Source organism: Lontra canadensis, unplaced genomic scaffold (assembly GCF_010015895.1).
Source record: "Lontra canadensis isolate GAN:19392208 unplaced genomic scaffold, GSC_riverotter_1.0 scaffold2, whole genome shotgun sequence".
Taxonomy (NCBI): domain Eukaryota; kingdom Metazoa; phylum Chordata; class Mammalia; order Carnivora; family Mustelidae; genus Lontra; species Lontra canadensis.
The window spans coordinates 58014843-58037482 of NW_022630996.1; the positions used below are offsets into that span (position 1 = coordinate 58014843).

Sequence of the window (22640 nt, forward strand, 5' to 3'; positions counted from 1 at the left end):
AAGCCAAACACAGAGATAACACTATAATTACTTTTAGGAATTCTATTACCAGACTTAAGAACATAAGCCCCCTCCAGGTGTCAGAAGACAAACCCAGAAATTAAGGGGCAAAGACTTCCAGTTCACAAGCACGTGTGCCTTTTGAACCATGCAACCTCTATCAATTTCTGAACAGGCAGGAAATAACACAAGAAATTATACACATAAAACTAAAATCAACAGATAACACCAGAATCTGGAAAGATCTTGCTAACTGTAACACAGACACCGGACTGAGGAAAGGAAAAACAAACAAAACAAAAACTTGTCCAGGTTTCTTGTCTTGCCACCATCAGTTTAAGCATCATGAAACTGAGGCCACCTGAAAAAAAGAAAGGAAGGCACTTCTAACGTACTCCATAGTCGGTTACCTGATTCAGACACTCGCGGGCTGACTGTATCCATTGCAACTTCAAATTCCCATCAATGCAGATCTTTGTGTTGGTAAGACTCTGTCCCCCAACACACACCCACACACCACATTTCTCTTTATCCTCCCATCTTCGTACATTCAGGGAGGACAACAACTCCTAGAAAACAACTGGGAAGGGAGTTGGGGGGAACCTGAGAGGATACGGCACATTCTGAGCACAGTCCCTATAAGCAAAGCAACGTAAGTCTTGGTGGCAGCAAGTGCTCCGCATTTTAATTTCATATATTCCACCCACACCAGAAAACCAAGTAGGGAGGGTAAATAAAGATTTTATCTAGCAAAGCCTTCTGGAAATGGAGAACTGTACTGACGTTTGCAGAGGTTGACCTGCCCTGAGCCGTGGACCCGAATGGACAGTGATGGAGCTTATTTGTTGATAAACATACTTGGCGATTTTACTTTTAAAGGAATAACAACTGGAGAAGAATAACACAAGGCATGTGATCAAGAAAATTGTTCAGTAAAGGAAAAGGAACAGCCTCTGAAATCCTCAAAGAAAACACTTGTAAGATACAGTGACGGGTCCAGAAGAAAGGTCTGGAAATAGTTTGGCATCCTCCATAGAGGACAAGGAGACAAGGCCCATAAGGACCTGGTGAAAAATGAGATTAGATGCAAAAGCAAGTGCAAAAGATGAAAAGACAGAGAGTGAGATGCGAAGAATAATTGAGTAAGATGAAGAGAAGCCTGTGGGAGAGTGAAATGGTATTAGAAGAGAACTGGTTGGCTTACAGGCAGGAATTTATAAAAACAGAGCTCAGATTTAAAGACTTGAAAGACTGGAAAAGGCAACCAACTTCTCAACCTCAAGCAGTTGAAAATAAGATGAAGAAAGCCACTGAAGGAACAAAATGGATTAAGCATCAAATCAAGTATACAACCATTACACCTGATATTAAAACCTCAGCATGGATCCATGTGACACGTAGTCAATTCCTTTACTTGGGATAAACGGTTCAGGAATGGACGAAGAGGGTAGGTCTTCAGCTGAAGCCTAGCAGAGAAAAGCTACCCTCAAATAAAGAAGGAGGGAAGAAGCACCTGTGGGGTGAATGCAGCGAGGGATGTAGCAAATCTGAGACATGTCTAGCCAAAATTGTAGGTCTGGCTTTAAAACAAGACCAGAGCAGCTGGGTGGCTCGGTCGGTTAAGCAGCTGGCTCAGGTCATGATCTCAGGGTCATGGGATCGAGCCCTCCACTGGGCTCTCACTAGAGTGGGCTTCAGATTCTCTCTCTCTTTCCCTCTCCCTCTGTTCTGAAATAAATATGTATATGTGTATGTGTGTTAAAGGAGGACTATGACTAGTGGATATTTAGAACAGCCCTAGAGACAGAAAGTTGCCAGGGAAAACTGCTCAGACCCCAGTGAGGGCCCATTCTCTAGTGGCCAAGGAAGTTACCAGAAAAGGAGGAAACTCCAAGAGGCTGGAGCCAATGGGCATGGAGAACAAGGACTGGGGTCCTCTCCCAGGAAGCAGAATCTGGGCATAATTAATAAGCATCCACCAACCCAAGGTGGGGGCCCGACCAACAGCCTGATCGCTCAGTTCCATTTCAGAAATGCTACCATTCCATGACTATCGTGTATCTCCCATTCCTTCCCTTTCTGAGTGAGAGTGGTCTGGGCAGTATGTTTCCCAGTTCCACCAGCGTGGGAGGGGCCGGGGCATGGGTCATTTTAATTCATGAAGCCTCCAGACCAAGAGATGGCACACCTGGGCCTGATGGAGAGACACTGGACTTTGAGTGTGATGCTGTGGCTGAATGGAGCAGTTTAGATGACTGCGCTTGGGGAGGGGTGAGTTATTTTGCCTACAATGAGGAGAACTGTATGTGATGACCACAAAGGAGAACCACGAGATCGTTAGGGTTGTTCACTGGCTCTCTGGCTTAGAGGGACACAGGACTGCAGTGTTCTTTCCTCCTTGGAGGCAGATGCGGCCATGTGGCTTGCTCAGTTCACTGTGTCACGTGCCATCAGGGTGCTACACAGGAGCTTTGCGAAACACAGAGAGAGAGAAGCCCTTTCAAAACTGGTTCCTGTTCTAGCATGTAAAGAAAAGCCTTCTAATAGAAGGAATCAAACTTCCAATACTTTTTTTTAAGGTTTATTTATCTATTTGATAGAGAGAGAGAAAGAGAGAGCTCCAGGGGGAACAGCAGGCAGAGGGAGAAGCAGGCTCTCTGCTGAGCTGGGAGCCCAGCGCGGGGCTCGATTCCAGGACCGTGGGATCACGACCTGAGTTAAAGGTAGATATTTAACCGACTGAGCCATGCAGGCGCCCCTCCAATACATTTTCATGTCTGGCCACAAAACAGAAATGGAATGAACATGGAAATTATAAAAAGGGCTCTGATAAGTCAGTCTCAAGCCCCCAAAATTGAAATCTGTTGTTATAAAAAAGCCAGCCCAAGAGGCACCCGGATGGCTCAATCAGTTAAACGTCTGACTCTTGGTTTCTCTTTTTAATTCGTGTTTTGTACAGAATTTATAACTTAATTAAGTGAAGGATTTAAGCTTTCCATGGCCTAAAACATCAAATTTAAACTATACGCAGGCTCCATCAGTTTGTTGCTAGTATGACTGATTGGCAATGAATAATATTACAGTCCCGTCCTTTAGAACATTATAAACACTAGAAAAGGAGGGACAACTTGGGTTCCATGAGTCAAGCAATTTCCAGACATGGAAGAAATAGATTAGGAGTAAGAGAAAAGAAGTCAAGACAGAATGAAAGAACTCAGAATGGCAGCAAAGAATAGCTCACTACAAATATCCATCTGAAAGAACTCTAAAATTGTTACAAAAATACCAGTCCCCTCGCACCCATCACTCCACCAATCTGGCCTCCACCCTAACTACTTCTTCAAGATGTTTCTCCGTGAGATCAAGTTTCCAACTTTACAGGTCTTGGGATTCCCTTGTATAGCCAATACTGCTGCTGACACTAATGAGTCATTCCACAAGGCACCAAGAAAGTCAGTGCACTCACACAGATGTACAGAAATCACTCCACGCAAGAAAAGACTATGTCCTGAACACTAGGATACATAATGCAATTCTCTTTCTCCCAGGAGATTTTTTCCTATCACTGAAAAACACACAGAGTAGCGCAAAAATGTACCCTGGTGAGGCTGGCAATAACACTGTAAGCTCTCCCCTCTATGAACTACGTCCACAGTCAGAGAGCTGTGTGGGTAGGTCACATCCCCAGCAGCTAGACTGAGCTGTCCTGCCCGAGACTAGAAACAAGGAAGGAGAGGTGAGTGACTACAACCCCCCAACATGTGTTGGGCTCCTAGAGTGTCGGTCATTATACCAAATTGCTTTATGTACTCTATCTCCTACAACCTCATAGCCAGCGCTCCAGGTATGTCTAAGGATTCACAATGTGTAAGTGAAAGAATCAAAGTAAAGGGGATTAAGTATTGGTCCAAGTTTATGTGGCTACTCAACAGCCAAGCTAGAGTTTTAAACCAAGTTCTTTTGCAACCAAACTGAAAGCTTTTCATCAACAAAGCACCAAGACAAGGAGTCGTTGGCAGGTGGCACACTTGTGTTAGACTTTAATGTCATATCACTCTCAGTCATGTGCACAGTATCAGTCACATACATTTGATTCACTCCAGTTCTGTCTTTATCAATTCCTTCTTTCTCAAGTCTTGCTCAGCTCTAGGTTCTGAAGATATTTACGAATTCCACAGCATCTACGTTCAAGAACTTCATTTACTTTGTATTTCTATTTTATAAACATTTATTAAGTGCTTAGGCCAGATACTGACCAAGCATTGCCGATGCAGCACCCAACTTACATCCAGAAAAAACAAGTGCAGCCTCAGCCCACCATAGTTCTGAGACAATCCTTAGCAACAATAAGAGTGATTTAAGAGCCCCATCCCCAAAGTGGGGGAAGCTGCTAATAGTCCTGCTGCCCCAAGCGTAGTATATGGGAAGCCCCAAGCACTCATGCTTTTCACGCACACGGTCCTGCCAGCTGGCCTTCTGCTTGGAGTTCTTAAGCATATTCCAGTCTCATTTCCTTATTTACAATTTTCAATATTTTAAATTGTCTACAGTAAGTGAATTTTATATTTATAAACAAGAAAAATGCCAACATTTACTCTTAAAAATTCACTATTAGCCAGTGGCAACGTTCTTGCTTGGCTGAGCTGAGACCCAACCCAGAAAGAATGCCCCCTAATTCTCAAACATGAGAATCCTCAAGCTACCTCAGTAAGGATGGGGGATGAAGAATTCACCTGGCCCAGCCACAGGCTGGGAGAAAATACTTGCAAGTCACATATCTGTTAAAGAACGCATACCAAAGGGCGTCTGGGTGGCTCAGCTGGGTAAGCGTTTACCTTCAGCTCAGGTCACGATGGCAAGGTACTGGGATGGAACCTCGCATTGGGTTCCCTGCTCAGCATGCAGTCTGCCTCTCTCTCTCCCTCTGCCCCTCACCCCTGCTTGTGCTCTCTCTCTCTCAAAAATAAATAAATAAAATCTTAAAAAAAAAAAGAACACATATCTAGAAAATATAAAGAACTCTTTTAAAAATTTATTTATTTATTTATTTGATAGAGCGAGAGATCACCAGTAGAAAGAGAGGCAGGCAAAGAGAGAGGGGGAAGCAGGCTCCCCACCGAGCAGAGAGCCCAATGCGGGGCTCGATCCCAGGACCCTGAGATCACGACCTGAGCCGAAGGCAGAGGCTCAACCCACTGAGCCACCCAGGTGCTCCTATAAAGAACTCTTAAAACTCATTAATGAGAAAACAAGAAAAACTGGGCAAAAGTTATGACAGACACTTCACCAAAGAAGATATGTGGATGCCAAACAATCACATGCAAAGATATTCAACATCTTTAACCAACAGGCAAAGGCAAATTAAAATCTCAGCAAGATACCACCATATACTAATTAAAATATTTAAAATTTAGAAGGGATGCTATGCCGAGTGCTGGCAAAAACGTGGAACAACTGGAATTCTTGTATACTGCAGTAGGTGGGTAACACAGTACAACCACTATGAGTAAGAATTTGGCAGCTTCCTGAAAATATAAACATACATCTACCATATGACCCAGACCTTCTCTCAGATATTTACCTAAGAGAACTGAGAGCGTATGTCACACTTGTACACAAATGTCAGCCAGCTTTTTGAGTAAGAGCCCCAAAATGGAAACAACCCAAATGTCCAAAACCAGATAAATGGATACAGTGTGGCATATCCATAACACTGTTCAGCAGTAAAATGGAATGAAGTCCTAAAATATGCTGCAACATGCATGAATCTCAACAGAATTAAGCTGAGTGAAAGAAGCCAGACAAAAAAAGAGTTCATATTGTACGATTCCATTTATAAGAACTTCCAGAAAATGCAAACTAATGTATAGTGACAGAAAGCAGATCAGTGGTTGTCTGGGGAATGGGGAAGCAGGGGGCGGGTGGAGGAAGGAGGGATTACAAAGAAGCACAAGGAAACTTTGGGGCTGATGAATATGTTCATTATAGTGATCGTGGGGATGGTTTCAGGGGCATAAATGCATCTCAAAACTCATCAAATGATACACTTTCAATATGTGAAATTTTTTGTATGTTGTTAGAACTCAGTAAAACTATTTAAAAAATTCGCTATTAGCACAATAACCTAGATGTCATAAAAATGTTTAGTTCACAATGATTCAGAAAATTGCCTCCAATCTCTTAAACCCTTGTGTGTGTTACAGATATAGTCTTTGTATAAAAGACAAAATGCTTCTCTTCTCTGTGTAGTCACACAAAACAGAAAAATAAAAGGACAGTGTCTTCACTTTTAATAGTATACAGAAACTGCATATAAAAGGGTTATTAGCTTGATCACTAGGCAGCGCAGCTCTTTTTGCTCTGAAAGGCCAGAGAGTAGGGTGAGTAATATATTTATTTTTCCCTATTATTCTAAGGCTTACCTATTAAATAATATTACCCATGACAAAAGGATGAAGGCAACCTGGTTTTCTCAATTTGATTATCTTCTTTCAATTTCAATACACTAGATAATGTAAAATGCAAATACACCACAACTCCCATCTGTGATTGATCAACAGCAGCCACTTAACAGTAAAACATACAAGTTTGCCCTGCTATCCAAATGTAGAGAGTTTCTAGAAAAGCATTTTGTAAGCCAAAATGGTATAAAATGAAAAAGTAGTTAGCATTAATTTATATGGAAAAACTTTTAAACATGCCCAGACTCCCAAGATAATTTCTCTTCAGCTTTTCAGGTACCTTAGGACACATCTTGCTAAGGGATACACAAAATAAATGCAAATAAAGCCAGGGCAGAGTGGAGAGCTATAGCGGCTTGATGCTGAAATGCTCAGTGTAGTTCCCAGGAAAGGAGCTTGGCGGGGTCGCACACTGCCTCTGTAATAGCTTGCTGCAAACCAACACTGACCCTCTTTTTACTTTCCACCTTTTTTTCATAAAAGTGGAAAATCCTCCTCAGACTTGTTTCAGTCAGTGACAACAGGTACTAAGGTTAAGTCTTTCGTAAGAGCAAAGCAGTATAATGTGAACTTTCAAAAAGCAGGGGATACCTGTATGCATACAGACATGCATGGCTTTTTTTTCCCGCCTTCATATTTGCTCCCGAAGGAATCCAGAAGGGTCAGTGAGAATTAGGAGAGCCCTGTTGGGACTTCACAAATAGGTAGCCTTGAGTTCAACGTCATCTGCTGGGTAGCGTACAGACACAAAGCAAGGAGAAGGAGGGCCTCTGCTATAAGAAGGGTCACGAAGAACAAACGGTACAGTGCGTTTGGAGGACAGCAAAGGGATTATTAACCTGGGTGGCTCAGTCGTTAAGCGTCTGCCTTCGGCTCAGGTTATGATCCCAGGGTCCTGGGATCCAGCCCTGCATCAGGCTCTCTGCTCCACGGGAAGCCTGCTTCTCTCTTTCCCACTCCCCCTGCTTGTATTCCCTCTCTCTGGTCAAATAAATAAATAAATAAATAAAATCTTTAAAAAGTGGGGGGGGGATTAACTTCAACAGAGGCACGCACATAAGCAGCAGAAATTAACACTGCAAGAGCAAGGTCAAGGGCAAGGTGGAGACAAATTATTGAAAGGGCTGAAGAGTCAAGAACATGCTAGAATAGCCACAGTTGCAGACCAGGCTCTGTTTAGTGTTACTGTATGGTCTAGGATCTTGAGGAAAGTCGTGTTCCAGAAAGATTAAGTTTAACAGGACATGCTGAAGAGGCTGACTGAGAGCACGGAGTCAAGAAGTTAGAGAGCTGCAGCATAAAGGGATTGGATTAGATGGGCGACGTTTGAATAAAAGGAAGCGATGCGCAGAAATATGGAGCAGTACCTAGTAACTCTCTGCTCTACAAAAATGCAGATGGGAAGGAATTACCACAAGGCGACTGAGAGTTTAAGCCTGAGGGACTGAAGAAAGTGATATTATGAATTAGAAAAGAAGGAAAGGGAAGTTCATTTTGAGAGAGGAAATATAATGAATTCCATTTCAAACAAGCTAAATGTAAGGGAAACAGGACTTGCCCAAATATAAATATGTAAAACGCAGCTAGAAAAATAAGACCTAGTGCCCCTCTCCCCCAAAACATTCCAGAAGCAAACATACAAGGGAGTTGTTAGCACCTAAGTGGTAGCCAAAATCAGGAACACTAGTGGTATTTCAAATGGAAAATGTGAAAGTTCAGGGCTTGAGGTCACGATCTCTAAGATCTCAGAGATCTTAATTCCCACCAAAGTGATGTGTACGCTCCCTTTTCTTCAGTATTTTCAAAAACATACTTGGCGGTCTTATCAGGACTTAAATATTAACTCGACTATATTGATTCACGTTTCAAAACTGCAGAAGCAACTGACCTCTTCAGCATAACCCAGGGGTGGTAAATGCAAATGCCAATCAGCTAAGAATGCGTGAAGCCAGCCTCCTCCTGTGAGACAGGGAGTGACAAGGAGTGCGGGCCGGTCTCCCACCGGCACCTCCAGAGAGGGAGGGAGGGAGACAGATACCCAGGGAGCCGCGAGGAGGAGCCCTTCACCAAAACAAGGCTTGTAAGGGCTTGATTCAGGAACTGGTGAAAGGCAGCTTTTGACAGTTTTGAGCTAAGGAAACCTGGACTCAGATTTGCACACTCTGTTACGGCCAAGCTAAAAACAACAATAAGAATAGTAACAACAACAAACACACATGGGACCAGGCTGAAGCTACCTTTAGCTCACATCTCCCCCACGAAGATGATTCCAAAGCATCTAGAAAGCTCAGTGGAACGCCGCCTGAACGTCTAAAGCTGCCTCGGTCTGAAGGGCCCATTTTAAGGCCTGTGAGCCGGACTAGGAGCCTAGGGCCCCCTACTGCTGCTCCTGCTCTCTCAGTCCTCTTAGAGAACCTTCCAGCTAAAGTGATTTATTTTTTCCTCAAACATTTTTTAATAGATCATTTTAGCTGATATGATCTACTTATACTTCTTTAATCATTTGCTTTAACATCTTTTTTTTTTCTTAAAGATTTTATTTTTTTATATGACAGAGAAAGCAGAGAGAGCACAAGCTGGGCAAGCGGCAGAGGCAGAGGGAGAAGCAGACTGCCCACTGAGCAGGGAGCCTGATGCGGGACTCGATCCCAGAATCCTGGGATCATGAGCTGAGCAGAAGGCAGTCGCTAAACCTACTGAGCCACCCAGGTGCCCATAACATCTTTTCCATATATTCTTTACAGTATGTCTTTTGACTGTATTTGTTTTATACTATTTTATTCTTTCTGTAGTTTTCCTAATTTACTGGTTTCTTAAAAAAAAAACTAGCAGGCCTTCTAATTCTAAAAGTAATTTCTATTTTTGTGTGTGAAGGGGTTGATAAGCATGTTTATACTTAGAAAACAAAAATATGGAAAACTATACAGTGAACCTAACAGCTGTCATTACCAGGATGCATGAGCAGTTTACATTCACTGTACAGTTCTCTGGTAGTATTCACATTTTTCTATTTTCTGTCTAAAAAACAAAACAAAACAAAAAAACCAGAATGCACCTTTGGTGATTCCAGTGATAGTTTCGTGAAGGAACGTGGGCCTAGAGTCACGAACTCTGATTTTTCAAGACAAAGTGGAAATCGAATTATTTTGGAAAAAATCTAGTTTTTAGGTGATACAACAAACTAAAAATATTTTAAAAAATGCTGCAGAGACTGAATAAACCTTCCACAAACTGGATGTGGCCTTCAGGTGCATGTTAAACCTAGGCCAGGAATGTGCATTATAGCTTAAATCTCATCAGCATAAAGAAAAATGGTGAAAAGCTTTGGAATTTAGCAGATCTTCTGGCTAGCTTATCCATCTGGATTATGGTAACTTTTGTTTATCTTTGACTAGGTTATATCACCACGCTATAGGAGGTAACTTGTAGAAAATGATAGTCATGCCAGTAATTCCTCTCCACAGAAATGTATCAGGTAGAATGCATTCATTACTGCTCTATATGATAGTGAACAGTTTTGCATCCATTTGTAAATTCAGCATTCCCTTCTTTGACTAGAAATGTGTGGTGATACTTTGAGTTCTCTTTTGAACAAGTTATAATATCTTACAAGTTCCCTCCTTAATGAGTTCAGTAGTCTTTTTTATATTTGTATGAAAGAGATTAATTTAACCCCTTTTAAAATTTATGCATTACTTTTGGACTACCAAATAGGATTACGCAAAGGTTTTCCCTCTGTTTTGCCATCCCATTTAGCTTTTTTATTTTTAAAGGTTTGTGATACTGGTGTAATAGGGGAAAGGTACAGGTATCTGAGAGGATAAGCAAGTGGGGAGCAAGGAAAGGACCTTTAAACTGATGCCACAGATAAGCTCCCAGGAAGTCTGAAAGCAAATTAATTGAATGGAAGCATTAACACAAATTTTATTTCCACCTCTTTGATTTTATGTTCGGACTGGCCCCTCTCCCCCAAAACATTCCAGAAACAAACATACAAACAAACAAAAACAAAGAACTGAATCTTGGATCTACAGCTGTTTTTCAAACTGCAGGTCCCAATCCTTTAGCAGAAGCAAACTCAATTTAGTGGGTCATGACCACATTTTTAAATAGAATGAAATAAGAAACAAAAAAAGAAGAAGAAACGGAAAAGAAGCAAAAAGATATCAGAGAGTATCACGTATGGTAAATAATGGTTTATGAACTTTTGCTTTGGGTGTTAGGACATGATATGAAACGTATCTTAGTCTGGGTTGCAGGCAAAAGTTTCAAAGCCACTAATCTTACAGCACTGCTCACATAACTCCTAAAAGGACTGTGAGACATTATGCACCCCTCTGCACTTTTTAAGGTAACATCTAGAACTAATCCACTGAAGATTATAAAGGATGTAGTTTCTAGCATATCATAAATATACAAATGTGGAAATAAAACTATTATAACATTATTTTAAACTTCCCCAATGGAATCTAAACACCAGAGCATTTTAATATCCACCATCAACGATTTTAAAAATACATGAACAAGTTCTTTCTAACAGTAGAAAATTTTACATTGCTCTTTTTTCTCCCTGAACTGGTATTTCCATTCCATTTCCCCTGGTCTGTAGCAGCTCCGATATGTCCTCAGAACACACCAGCGCAGTTTTTACAACATAGCCAGATGCGTACAAAGTGGTGATGGCAACCTCACTTTGAAGACATTCCGTCCTTTAATGTAACACTTTTAACACTTTTCACTTGTCACCTAACTGGAAAGTGACATCATGCGCATATATATCAGCCATTAAAAATTGAAGTGATATGATTTAAGAAAACTCACTTCCCTAACATGATGAATATAGCTGCTTTTAGCAAACTGTTAAACAGGTATGATTATTAGCCTAAACAGAGTATCTAAAATACTTAGAAAGGTGGAAGATCTTGAGCTACAAATTCATAATTCTAAAGCACCAGGCAAGACAGGATTCTGGAAGAGTGTAAAGGCGCTCCAGAGAATTTCACAGGGATGATTTCACGCCGGGGCCAAGTTGGAATTCTTTTCTTCATTTTGTAGGCTTTTTATTAGTCTGGGTTGGGGGGTGTTTCTAGTTTGTCACCCCAACTTGGTGACTTTTAACAGTTGGCTTTACTTGCCATGGGGAGGAGCACAAAGGCTTCATCTGATAATCTCAACTGCCAGCTACTCATTAGCGTGTAAGAGGCATACCACCAGGAGCTGTTTGCAATCATTAGCTGTTGCTATAATAATAAAATCCTGCTATCTTGGAAGCATTACATAATCTGAAATTACTAATTTTCTGGAATTTTCTCCAGCAGAGCTGCTTTTCAAGCATATGACAAAAATGTCTTGAAAAGTCACAAGCTGGTCCAAGAAAGTTTTAGAACAGAACCTTCCTTCTCGTATCATTTTTACATCATTGCATACAGACATCTCACCAAGAGTAAAATGGACCTCATGCAATTTTACTCTCTTCCATTACTCTGGAAATAAATATGACCCCCAAAGTCTCTGTTAGAATTATCAGGGAGGTTTCACGTAGTTTTACTGTTGTTGCTGGATTTGGGGATTTTTGTTGGTCTGTTTTCCTCTTAATTAGCTAGCTACCCTATTGTTTTCAGAATCAAGAGTGGTATCCTGGCAGTGATAAGAACTGGCTGCTTTTCCCAGTCCTGTCCCTTATTCATTAAAAAAATAAATAAAAAAATTAAAAAGAACACCATAATAATAATGTTCCCCCCGATTCTACTAAATTAGGAAGGCAAAATCTCAGAGGAGTTAAGATTGCAGAGGAGTAGGGAGACCCTAGAACACAGCTGGAACACAGCTATATAAATACCAAATCATTCTGGACACCCAAGCAATCAATCAGAGGACTGAGAGAGTAAAAATGCACAACTTAGAGCTGAAAAACAACAAAGAAAAACCACCACATTGTGAAAAGTAGGCAATGCAGAGAGCTGATTTGGAGGACAGAAGAGATGTGGGTGCTGCTAGGGAGCCCTGATTGCAGAGAGAGGCCTGAGAAAGAGTGGAAATGGGCGCACAGAGAATTGCACAAGAAGAACTCTTCCCTAAAACAATGACCGGGAAAAGGAGAGGAGTGGACCACCGCAAGTTTTTATAAACAGGGAAGCACAGAGTGTGAGGTTTCAGAGGTGGGCAACATCACCGGGGTCATGCCTGGGTCTTAGCAGTGCTCCAGTGAGGAAGGAGGGCAGAGACCCAGGAGTGGGCAGCGAGGTCTGAGGAAGCCCTGGGTTGCATGTGGAGAGGCAGTTTCCCTGCTTGGAGTACATTTGGGAGGTGGGGTGCTGTGACCTCTCTGGGCCAAGGGACCCAGAGGACACCACTGAGCTGCCCCATTGGCTAGCACAGAAACATAGGCACGGGCTGAAGGCAGCGAGTCTCGGCAGGGTTCCTGCTGTGCCTTGCCATAAACTCCAAACCACCGTGTGGTTGCACCTCTAATTTCTGGGACAAACTTTCAGGCAGCTGCAGCTCAGCCAGGCCCTCCCCCAGGGGATCTGCATGGATATTGCCCACAGGGATCTCTAAACTTTGGAGTTTTGGAACCCAGCCTGTGCCTGAGATAAAACACAGGAGTGCCATTACAGCTGGCAGACAGACACCTCAGAGGCAGGCAGGGTGAAGACAGGGATGTCAAAGAGGCCTGGAACACAGGAGAGGAGACTGTGTGCTCTTCTGTGAGAGTGTCCTGAAGGGTGGCAGGTGCTAGCTCCCCATCCCTGGAGGAGAGAGCCATTTCCACCCCCACCCATCAGTGCTGAAAAACTTCAGGGAGCAAAACAGCACCACCTAGTGGAGACCAAGGCTACTTACACCAAGTCCCTCCTGCCCTGGTGCCTTGCAGGGGCATCTCTACCTGCAAGTCCACCTGAGAATCAGAGCAAGGGTCCCCTCCTTCAGGTAACAAGCAAAACCCCCTTGTAGGCACCTAGTCTACAGCTCAGAGTGCAGCAAAGCTTCAGCTCTAGGGTAAATAGGATCTACCTTCCTTTTTATTTTTATTATTTATTATTATTTTTAAATAAAAGTTTTAAATTTTCTTTAATGTGTTTTTTACTTTTTAATTTTTTAAAATTTATTTAAAAATTTCAAAGATATTTTTTGGATTTAGCTTCTTTTAACAAGCAGATCAAAACATACCTAGGATCTAGATTCCTTTTTTTTTTTTTTCCTGGACAAATGATAAGATGGGAGGAACTCACCCCAAAAGAAAAAACAAGAAAAAAGTCACAGAGAGGGGTTTAATCAATACAGATATAAGTAAGATGTCTGAACTAGAATTTAAAACAACAATAATAAGGACACTAGCTGGGCATGAAAAAAGCACAGAAGACGCTAGAGAATCCCTTATTGTGGAGATTAAAATAACTAAAATCTAGTCAGGCCAAAATTAAAAATGCTATAACCCAGATGCAAACATGAACAGATGCCATGACAATGGCGATGCATGAAGCAGAAGAAAGAATTACTGATACAGAAGATTAAAATATGGAAAATAATGAAGCTGAAAAGAAGACGGAAAGAAAAGTATTGGATCATGAATGCAGACTTAGGGAACTCAGTGACTCCTTAAAGCATAATAGCATTCATAGCATAGGAGTCCCAGAAGATGAAGAAAAAGCAGCAGAAGGTTTGAGTACCTGAACACTTCTCTAATCTAGGGAAGGGAAGAGACATTGAAATCTAAGAAGCAAAGAGAACTCCCATTAAATTCAACAAAAGCTGGCAATCAACAAGAAATATTACAGTCAAATTAAAAAAATAATAGACAAAGAAAGAATCCTGAAAGCAGGAAGGAAAAAGAACCCTTAAAGTATTACAAGGTACAAGGTAAAGACAGATCAGGTTCGCAGCAAATCTGTCCACAGAAATTTGACGGACCAAAAGACAGTGGCAGGATATACTCAACGTGCTAAATGGGAAAAATACCTAGCCAAGAACACTTTATCTAGCAAGGCTGTCATTCACAACAGAAGGACAAATCAAAAACTAAAGGCATTCATGACCACTAAACCAGCCCTGCAAGAAATATTAAAGGAGACTCTTTGAGTGGAGAAAAGAAGACCAAAAGCAACAAAGACTAGCAAGGAACAGAGAACACCAGCAGGAAAACAAAACAAAACAAAACACCCCCCAAAACCTTATAGGTAATACAACAGCATTAAATTCATATCTTTCACTAATCACTCTGAATGTAAATGAACTAAATGCTGCAATCAAAAGACATAGGGTATCAGAATGAATTTTTTAAAAAAATCTATATGCTGTCTATGAAAGACTCATTTTCGAACCTAAAGACACCTCCAGATTGAAAGTGAAGTGATGGAAAACCATCTATCATGTTAATGGACATTAAAAGAAAGCCAGAGTAGCCGTACTTCTATCAGACAAACTAGATTTTACTTATTTACTTATTTATTTATTTTCTGAGAGACACACACACATACACATAATGGGGAGTAGGAGGGACAAACAAGAGGGGGAGAATCTTAAGCAGACTCTGCATTGAGAGCAGAGCCTGATGTGTGGCTGGGTCTCACAACCCTGAGATCATAATCTGAGACAAAATCAAGTTTCAGATCCTTAATCAACCGAACCACCCGGATGGCCCCAGACTAACTAGATTTCAGACCAAAGACTGCAACAAGAGATGAAGGAGGGCATTGTATCATCCAAAAGATGCAACAATTATAGGTATTTATGCCCCCAACTTGGGAACACCCAAATATATGAAACAATTAATAATAAACATAAGAAAACTCATTGATAATAAAACAATAATAGTAGGGACTTTAACACCCCACTTCCAGCCATGACAGATCATCTAAGCAGAAAATCAACAAGGAAACATGGCTTGGAATAACACACCGGACCAGATGGACTTGACAGATACATTCAGAACATTTCATCCTAAAGCAGCAGAATACACATTTTTTTTGGCTGTACACGGAACACTCTTCAGAACAGATCACACACTTGGTCACAAATCAGCCCTGAAGAGGTACAGAAAGACTGAGATCATACATGCATATTTCCAGGCCACGCCACTATGAAGTGAGGTCAGCCAGAAGAAATAATTTGTGAAGACCACAAATACATGGGAGTTAAAAAACATCCTACTAAAGAATGAACAGGTTAACCAAGAAATTAAAGAAGAAATTTAAAAGTACATGGAAGCAAATGAAAATGAAAACGTGACAGTCTAAAACCTCTGGGATGCAATAAAGACAGTCCTAAGATGGAAATATACCGCAATACAGGCCTCCCTCAAAATGCAAGAAAAGTCTCAATACACAGCCTAGCCTTTCACCTAACAGAGCTAGAAACGTATCCACAAATAAAACCTAAAGCCAGCAGAAGAAGGGAAATAAGATTAGAGCAGAAATAAATGATACAGAAACAAACAAACAGGGGCGCTTGCGGGCTCAGAGGGTTAAGTCTCTGCCTTCGGCTCAGGTCATGATCTGGGTCCTTGGATCGAGCCCTGCAGCGGGCTTTCTGCTCAGTAGGGAGCCTGCTTCCCCTCTCTCTGCCTGCCTCTCTGCCTACGTGTGATCTCTGTCTGTCAAATAAATAAACAAAATCTTAAAAAAAAAAAAAAGAAACAAACAAACAAAAACCCCAGTAGAACAGATCAATGAAACTAAAAGCTGGTTCTTCAAAAGAATCAATAAACTTGATAAACCCCCAACCAGACTTAACAAAAAGAAAAGAGAAAGGACTCAAACAAATAAAGTCACAAATGAAAGAGGAGAGATAACAACAAACACTACAGAAATACAAACAATTATAAAAGAATACTATGAAAAATTACATGCCAATAAACTGGGCAATTTGGAAGAAATGGACAAATTCCTAGGGACATATAAACCACCAAAGCTGAAACAGGAAGAAATAAGAAATTTTAAACAGACTCATAACCAGCAAAGAAACTGAATTAGTAATCAAAAATTTCCCAATAAATAAAAGTTTAGGGCCAGATGGGTTCCTAGGGGAATTCTACCAGACATTTAAAGAAGAGTTAATACATATTCTTTTCAAATTGTTCCAAAAAATAGAAATGGAAAACTCCAAACTCTTTCTACAAGGCCAGCATTACCTTGATACCAAAACCAGACAAAGACCCCACTGAAAAGGAGAATTATAGGGCAATATCTCTGATGAACATGGACGTAGAAATTCTCAACAAGATACTAACAAATTGAATCCAACAGTATATTAAAAGAATTATTCAGTAGGAAGTATTCCTGGGCTGGAAGGGTGGTTCAATATTAACAGATCAATCAATGTGATACACCACATTAATAAAAGAAAGGATAAGAACCATATGATCCTCTCAGGATGCAGAAAAAGCATCCGACAAAACAGCATTTCTTGATAAAAACCCTCAATGAAGTAGGCATAGAGGGAACATACCTCAACTTCATAAAGGCCATATACAAAAGACCCACAGCTAAGATCATTCTCAATGGGGAAAAAACTGAGAGCTTTTCTTCTAGAGTTGGGAACAAGACATGGATATCCACTCTCACAATTACTATTTAACACATTACTAGATGTCTTAGTCTCAGCAATCAGACAATAAAAGGATGCTCTATGCAGACATGATGCTCTATTTGCAGACATGATGCTCTATGCAGAAAACCCAAAGACTCCACCAAAAAATTGCTGGAACTAATACATGAATTCAGCAAAGTTCCAGGATATAAAATCAACATACAGAAATTTGTTGCATTTCTATACATCAATAATGAAGCAACAGAAAATTAAATCAAGGTACTGATCCCATTTACAATTGCACCAAAACCCACAAGATATCTAGGAATAAAATTAACGAAATGGGTAAAAGATCTGTATGCTGAAAACTATAGAACACTTAAGAAAGAAATTGAAGAGGACACATAGAAATGGAAAAATGTTCCACGCTTATGGATTAGAGGAACAAATATTGTTAAAATGTCTATACTACCCAAAGCATTTTAATATTTATTGCAATCTCTACAACAGCATTTTTGTCAGAGCTAGAACAAATCCTAAAATTTATAAGGAACCATAAAAGATCCTGAATAGCCAAAGCAACCCTGAAAAAGAAAAACAAAGCTGGATGTATCATGACTCTGGACTTTAAACTGTATTGCAAAGCTGTAGTCATCAAGACATTATTTTTTTTTTAAAGATTTTATTTATTTATTTGACAGAGATCACAAGTAGGCAGAGAGGCAAACAGAGGGGGCGGGGAAGAAGGCTTCCCGCTGAGAAGAGAGCCCACTGAGCCACCAAGGCGCCCCCATCAAGACAAGACATTATGGTACTGGCACAAAAAAGAGATGCATAGATGGGGCGCCTGGGTGGCTCGGTTGATTAAACATCTGCCTTCAGCTCAGGTCATGATCCCAGGGTCCTGGGGTCGAGCCCCACATCGGGCTCTCTGCTCAGTGGGGAGGCCGCTCCCCCTTCTTGTGCGCTCTCACTCTATCAAATAAAGAAATAAATAAAACCTGTTAAAAAAGTATGTAAAAAAATAGACATATAGATCAATGGAACAGAATAAAAAACCCAGAAATGGACCCACAACTATATGGTCAACTAATTTTCAACAAAGCAGGAAAGAATATTCCATGGGAAAAAAAGACAATCTCTTCAAAAAGTGGTACTGGGGCGGTGGTGCCTGGGCGGCTCAGTGGGTTAAGCCTCTGCCTTTGGCTCAGGTCATGATCTCAAGGTCTTGGGATCAAGCCCCGCATTGGGCTATCTGCTCAGAGGGGAGCCTACTTCCCCCACTCCCTCTGCCTGCCTCTCTGCCTACTTGTGATCTCTCTCTGTCAAATAAATAAAATCCTTAAAAAAAAATAGTACTGGGAAAACTGGACAGCAACATGCAAAAGAAAGAAACTGGACCACTTTCTTACACCATACACAAAAATAAATTCAAAATGGATGAAAGACCTAAATGTGAGACAGAAACCACCAAAATCCTAGAGAAGGGCATGGACAGAAACCTCTTTGACCTCAGCAATAGCAACTTCTTACTAGACATGTCGCCAGAGGCAGGGGAAACAGAAGCAAAAATGAACTATTGGGACTTCACCAAGATAAAAGGCTTCTGCACAGGGAAGGAAACGATAAAAAAAAAAAAAAAAGGCAGACTATGGAATGGGAGAAGATATGTGCAAAAGACATATCTGATAAAGTATCCAAAAACCTATGAAGAACTTATTAAACTCAAACTCTAAAAAACCAAATAATCCAGTTAAGAAATAGGCAGAAAACATGAATAGACACTTTTCTAAAAACGACATTCAGATACCTAAAAGACACATGAAACGATGCTCAACATCACTCAACATCACGGAAATACAAATCAAAACCACAATGAGATACCATCTCATACCTGTCAGGATGGCTAAAATTAACAACACAAGAAACAAGAGATGTTGGCGAGGATGTGGAGAAAGGGGAACCCTCTTGCATTGTTGGTGGGAGTGAAAAGTGTTATAGCCACTCTGGAGAGCAGTAAGAAGGTTCCTCCAAAGTTAAAAAGAGAATTACCGTATGATACAGCAACTACACTACTAGGTATTTACCCAAAGAATACAAAAATACTGATTCAAAGGGACACATGCACTTTGATGTTCATAGCAATAGCAAACTATGGAAAGAGCCCAAATGTCCACTGCCTGATGAATGGATAAAGAAAACGTGGTATAGATATACAAAGGAATATTATTCACCCATCAAAAAGAATGAAATCTTGCCATTTGCAATGACATGGGTAGAGCTAGAGTATATTATGCTAGCAAAATAAGTTAGTCGGAGAAAAACAAATACCATATGATTTCACTCATATGTGCAATTTAAGAAACAAAACAGATGAACATATGAACATAAGGGAAACAATAAGAGACTCTTAAGAATAGACAAGAAACTGAGGGTTGATGGAGGGAGGTGGGTGGGGAATGGGCGAGACGGGTGATGGGCATCACTGTGGGTTGGCTGATGCTCATATAACAAGGAGAGCATATGTGATGATGAGCACAGGGTACTATATGTTAAGAGATGAACCACTGAATTCTGCTCCTGAAACCAGTATTGCATTGTATGTTAACTAACTAGAATCGATAAAAAAAGTGAAGAAAAAAAAAAAAAGGAAGGTAAAATCTTCCCTTATATTAAACCAGGGTTTCTCAAGCTTTTTATTCTTAACATTTGGGGCTGGATAATTCTTTTTTTTTTTTTTTTTTTAAGATTTTATTTATTTATTTGACAGAGAAAGATCACAAGTAAGCAGAGAGGCAGGCAGACAGGGGGGCGGGGGAAGCAGGCTCCCAGCTGAGCAGAGAGCCGGATGCAGGGCTCAATCCCAGGACCTTGGGATCAGGGCCTGAGCCAAAGGCACAAGCTTAACCCACTGAGCCATCCAGGGGCCCCAAATGCCGACTTTTTAATTCATTCCGCCAAGATGCTGTGAAGGCCACATACTGGCCAGGCACACTGCTGGGCCCTAGACAAACAAAATGAGACAAGGCAATTTCTCCAAATTCAAGGAAGTACCCAATCTCGTTGCTGCCTCTCAGCCTCCTTCTCTACCAGCTCTCCCATGCCAGCGGGTACAAAGCATGGTGCTGAGTCCTGTGTAAAACCAGCACTACCATTGGCAAGTGGCTAACAATTTACTAAGTCTAGTCAAGCAGTATTGCTATCTGTCTGAAGACTTGATTCAGATGTCTGATGAAACAAGAAAGCTGGCTGTTTTACTTCCTTCCCAATTTGTCATCAAAATGCATGTAAAGAAACATAAGACAAAAACGCAATAGCTCTGTCAACCATATGTCAAAGTCTGACTCAAATTTCCATAAATTACACAAAGGGGAATGACCAAGAAGTACAACTGACCCAGAATTCATTACTATGCTCCTTGCCACATTTTATATCTTTTGAAATTCTATCCAGTGAATGCCCACTTTAACCCAGCTTATATTTGCTTTTGATTGTGTGGAAGCATGAAGAAGAGTATATGTGGTAATGTCTTAAATATAAATACACCTTTTTTTTTTAATGCATGCCCAAGCCAACGAAAGAATAAAGAAATCCTATACAAGCCAGGAAGGACAGGAATCAACAAATCCATAGGCGTATATGCAAGTACTAAAGCGAATGCTTTCCCTGTGGCCATCACTAATTCCTAATGACTACAAGTCTGGGCTTTAATGATCCATGCTCCACAGGGAGAAGGACAAAGTCTGGGGCTCAAACACCTAGGGAAGTAGGAAACACAAATCTGTGAAGAAACACATCCTCAAACTAAATCTCAAAGAAATCACCAAAAACTTCCAAGATACGTGAATTCATAATAAAAAATTACAATACAAATGAAGAAACAAGTCACAGCAAAGAAAAGTCAACAGAATAAAAAAAAAAACATCAGAATGAGACCCATAAAGACTGTGGGTATCAAAACTAGATTATAAACAAATTTACTTTATATTCTGTATTATTTGAAAAAATAAAGGGAAACCTAAAACTTTGACAAAAGAATATCAATGACAACTACTAAGATTTGTAAAAAGAACCAAACAAGAGATGTAGAAACAAATAAATAAAACAGTATTGAAATTAGATAGAGCAAATGAGTCACTACTGCATAAAGAATTAGTTAACTGGAAGATATGAAAGAAATTGTCCAGAATTCAACACAGAGAATCAAAACCAATGAATTACAAAACAGAGGTCAACAGCACATGAGAACATCCTTTTTACTTTTGAGTTCCAGAAGGAGTTAGATTATAGGAGAGAGGCAGTGTTCAAAGGAATGATGGTTGAAAATGTCCCAGTGCCAATAGACACAATTATCAGATTCATGAAGCACAACATATCAGCCAACAAACTGAGAGAAAGCCACATCAGGATATATTACACAGGAAAACTGTAGGACACCAAAGACAAACTGAAGATCAAGCAGATGAAGTGACATGACTGCTTACAACATAATCACAGTTTTAAGGAAAACAGAGTAAAATATCAAAGTAAAAGAGTAAAATAATATCAAAGTAGTTTTGGAGGAAAGTAACTGTCCATTTAGCACTCTATTCCACAGAGGGTAAAGCTATCTTTTGAGATCAAGAATGAAACAAAGAAGTCAGAAAAACACAAAACAATGGGGTTTGTTACCAAAGATTCTCTCTAAAAAACACTCAAAAAGAGGAAAAATAATACCAGAAAAAATGATGAAATGTAAAAATAAATTACATGAGAGTGATAAACATGTGAATAATTCCGAGCAAATAGTAACTGCATAAAGCAATGTTAATTCCAAATTTGTGGAGTTACAAGAAATCAAGATAGAACAAAAACTCTAGACAGCAGCATAAAGATAGGAGGGGTGTCTGGGTGGCTCAGGTCCCTTAAAGCATCCAACTCTTGATTTCAGCTCAGGTCATGATCTCCGGGTTGTGAAGTCGAGGCCCAACAGGGGTTCCACGTGGGCTCAGCACAGAGGCTGCTTGGGTTTCTCTCTCCATCTCCCTCTGCCCCTCCCCCTGCTCTCTCTCTCAAAATAAACAAATAAATGTTTTTTTTTTAAATATTGGGGAAAAGGTGGGTCGCCTGGGTGGCTCAGTAGGTTAAACATCTGCCTCCGACTTAGGTTATGATCCTTGGGTCCTGGGATCGAGCCCCACGTCTGGGCTCTCTGCTCAGTGGGAAGCCTGCTTCCTCTCCCTGCGGCTTCCCCTGCTTGTACTCTCTCTATCTCTGTCAGATAAATAAATAACATCTTTAAAAAAAAAATCCGGAAAAAGGTAAATGGAGATATAGGTTCTTGTCCTGATAAGAGTAAAATAACTTTAGACTTTAAGTGTAATCCACATGTTAAAGGATGATGACAAAAACTGTAAAAACAATACACAACATTTAAACTGATACAAAGGAATAAAATGGAATTAAGGAAAAAAATTAAAAAATCAATTCAAAAGGCAGGGGAGGAGAAAAAAACAGGTAACAAAAAAAGCAAAATAAAATGACTATAGACACAAATCCAAAAATATCAGTAGTCACAACCAATATAAATGGACAAAGGGAAAATTAAACCTCCAGCTACATGCGCTGTACAAGGGACATGCCTAAAACAGGAGAACACAGAAAAGTTGAAAG

The 22640-nt window shown here is 40.4% G+C and overlaps 1 protein-coding gene across 4 annotated transcripts in view; it reads right to left on the reverse strand.

The window, feature by feature from the left end:
- UMAD1 (UBAP1-MVB12-associated (UMA) domain containing 1) overlaps positions 1 to 22640 on the reverse strand; it is a 225736-nt gene that overhangs the window by 196464 nt on the left and 6632 nt on the right. The window lies entirely within an intron of this gene.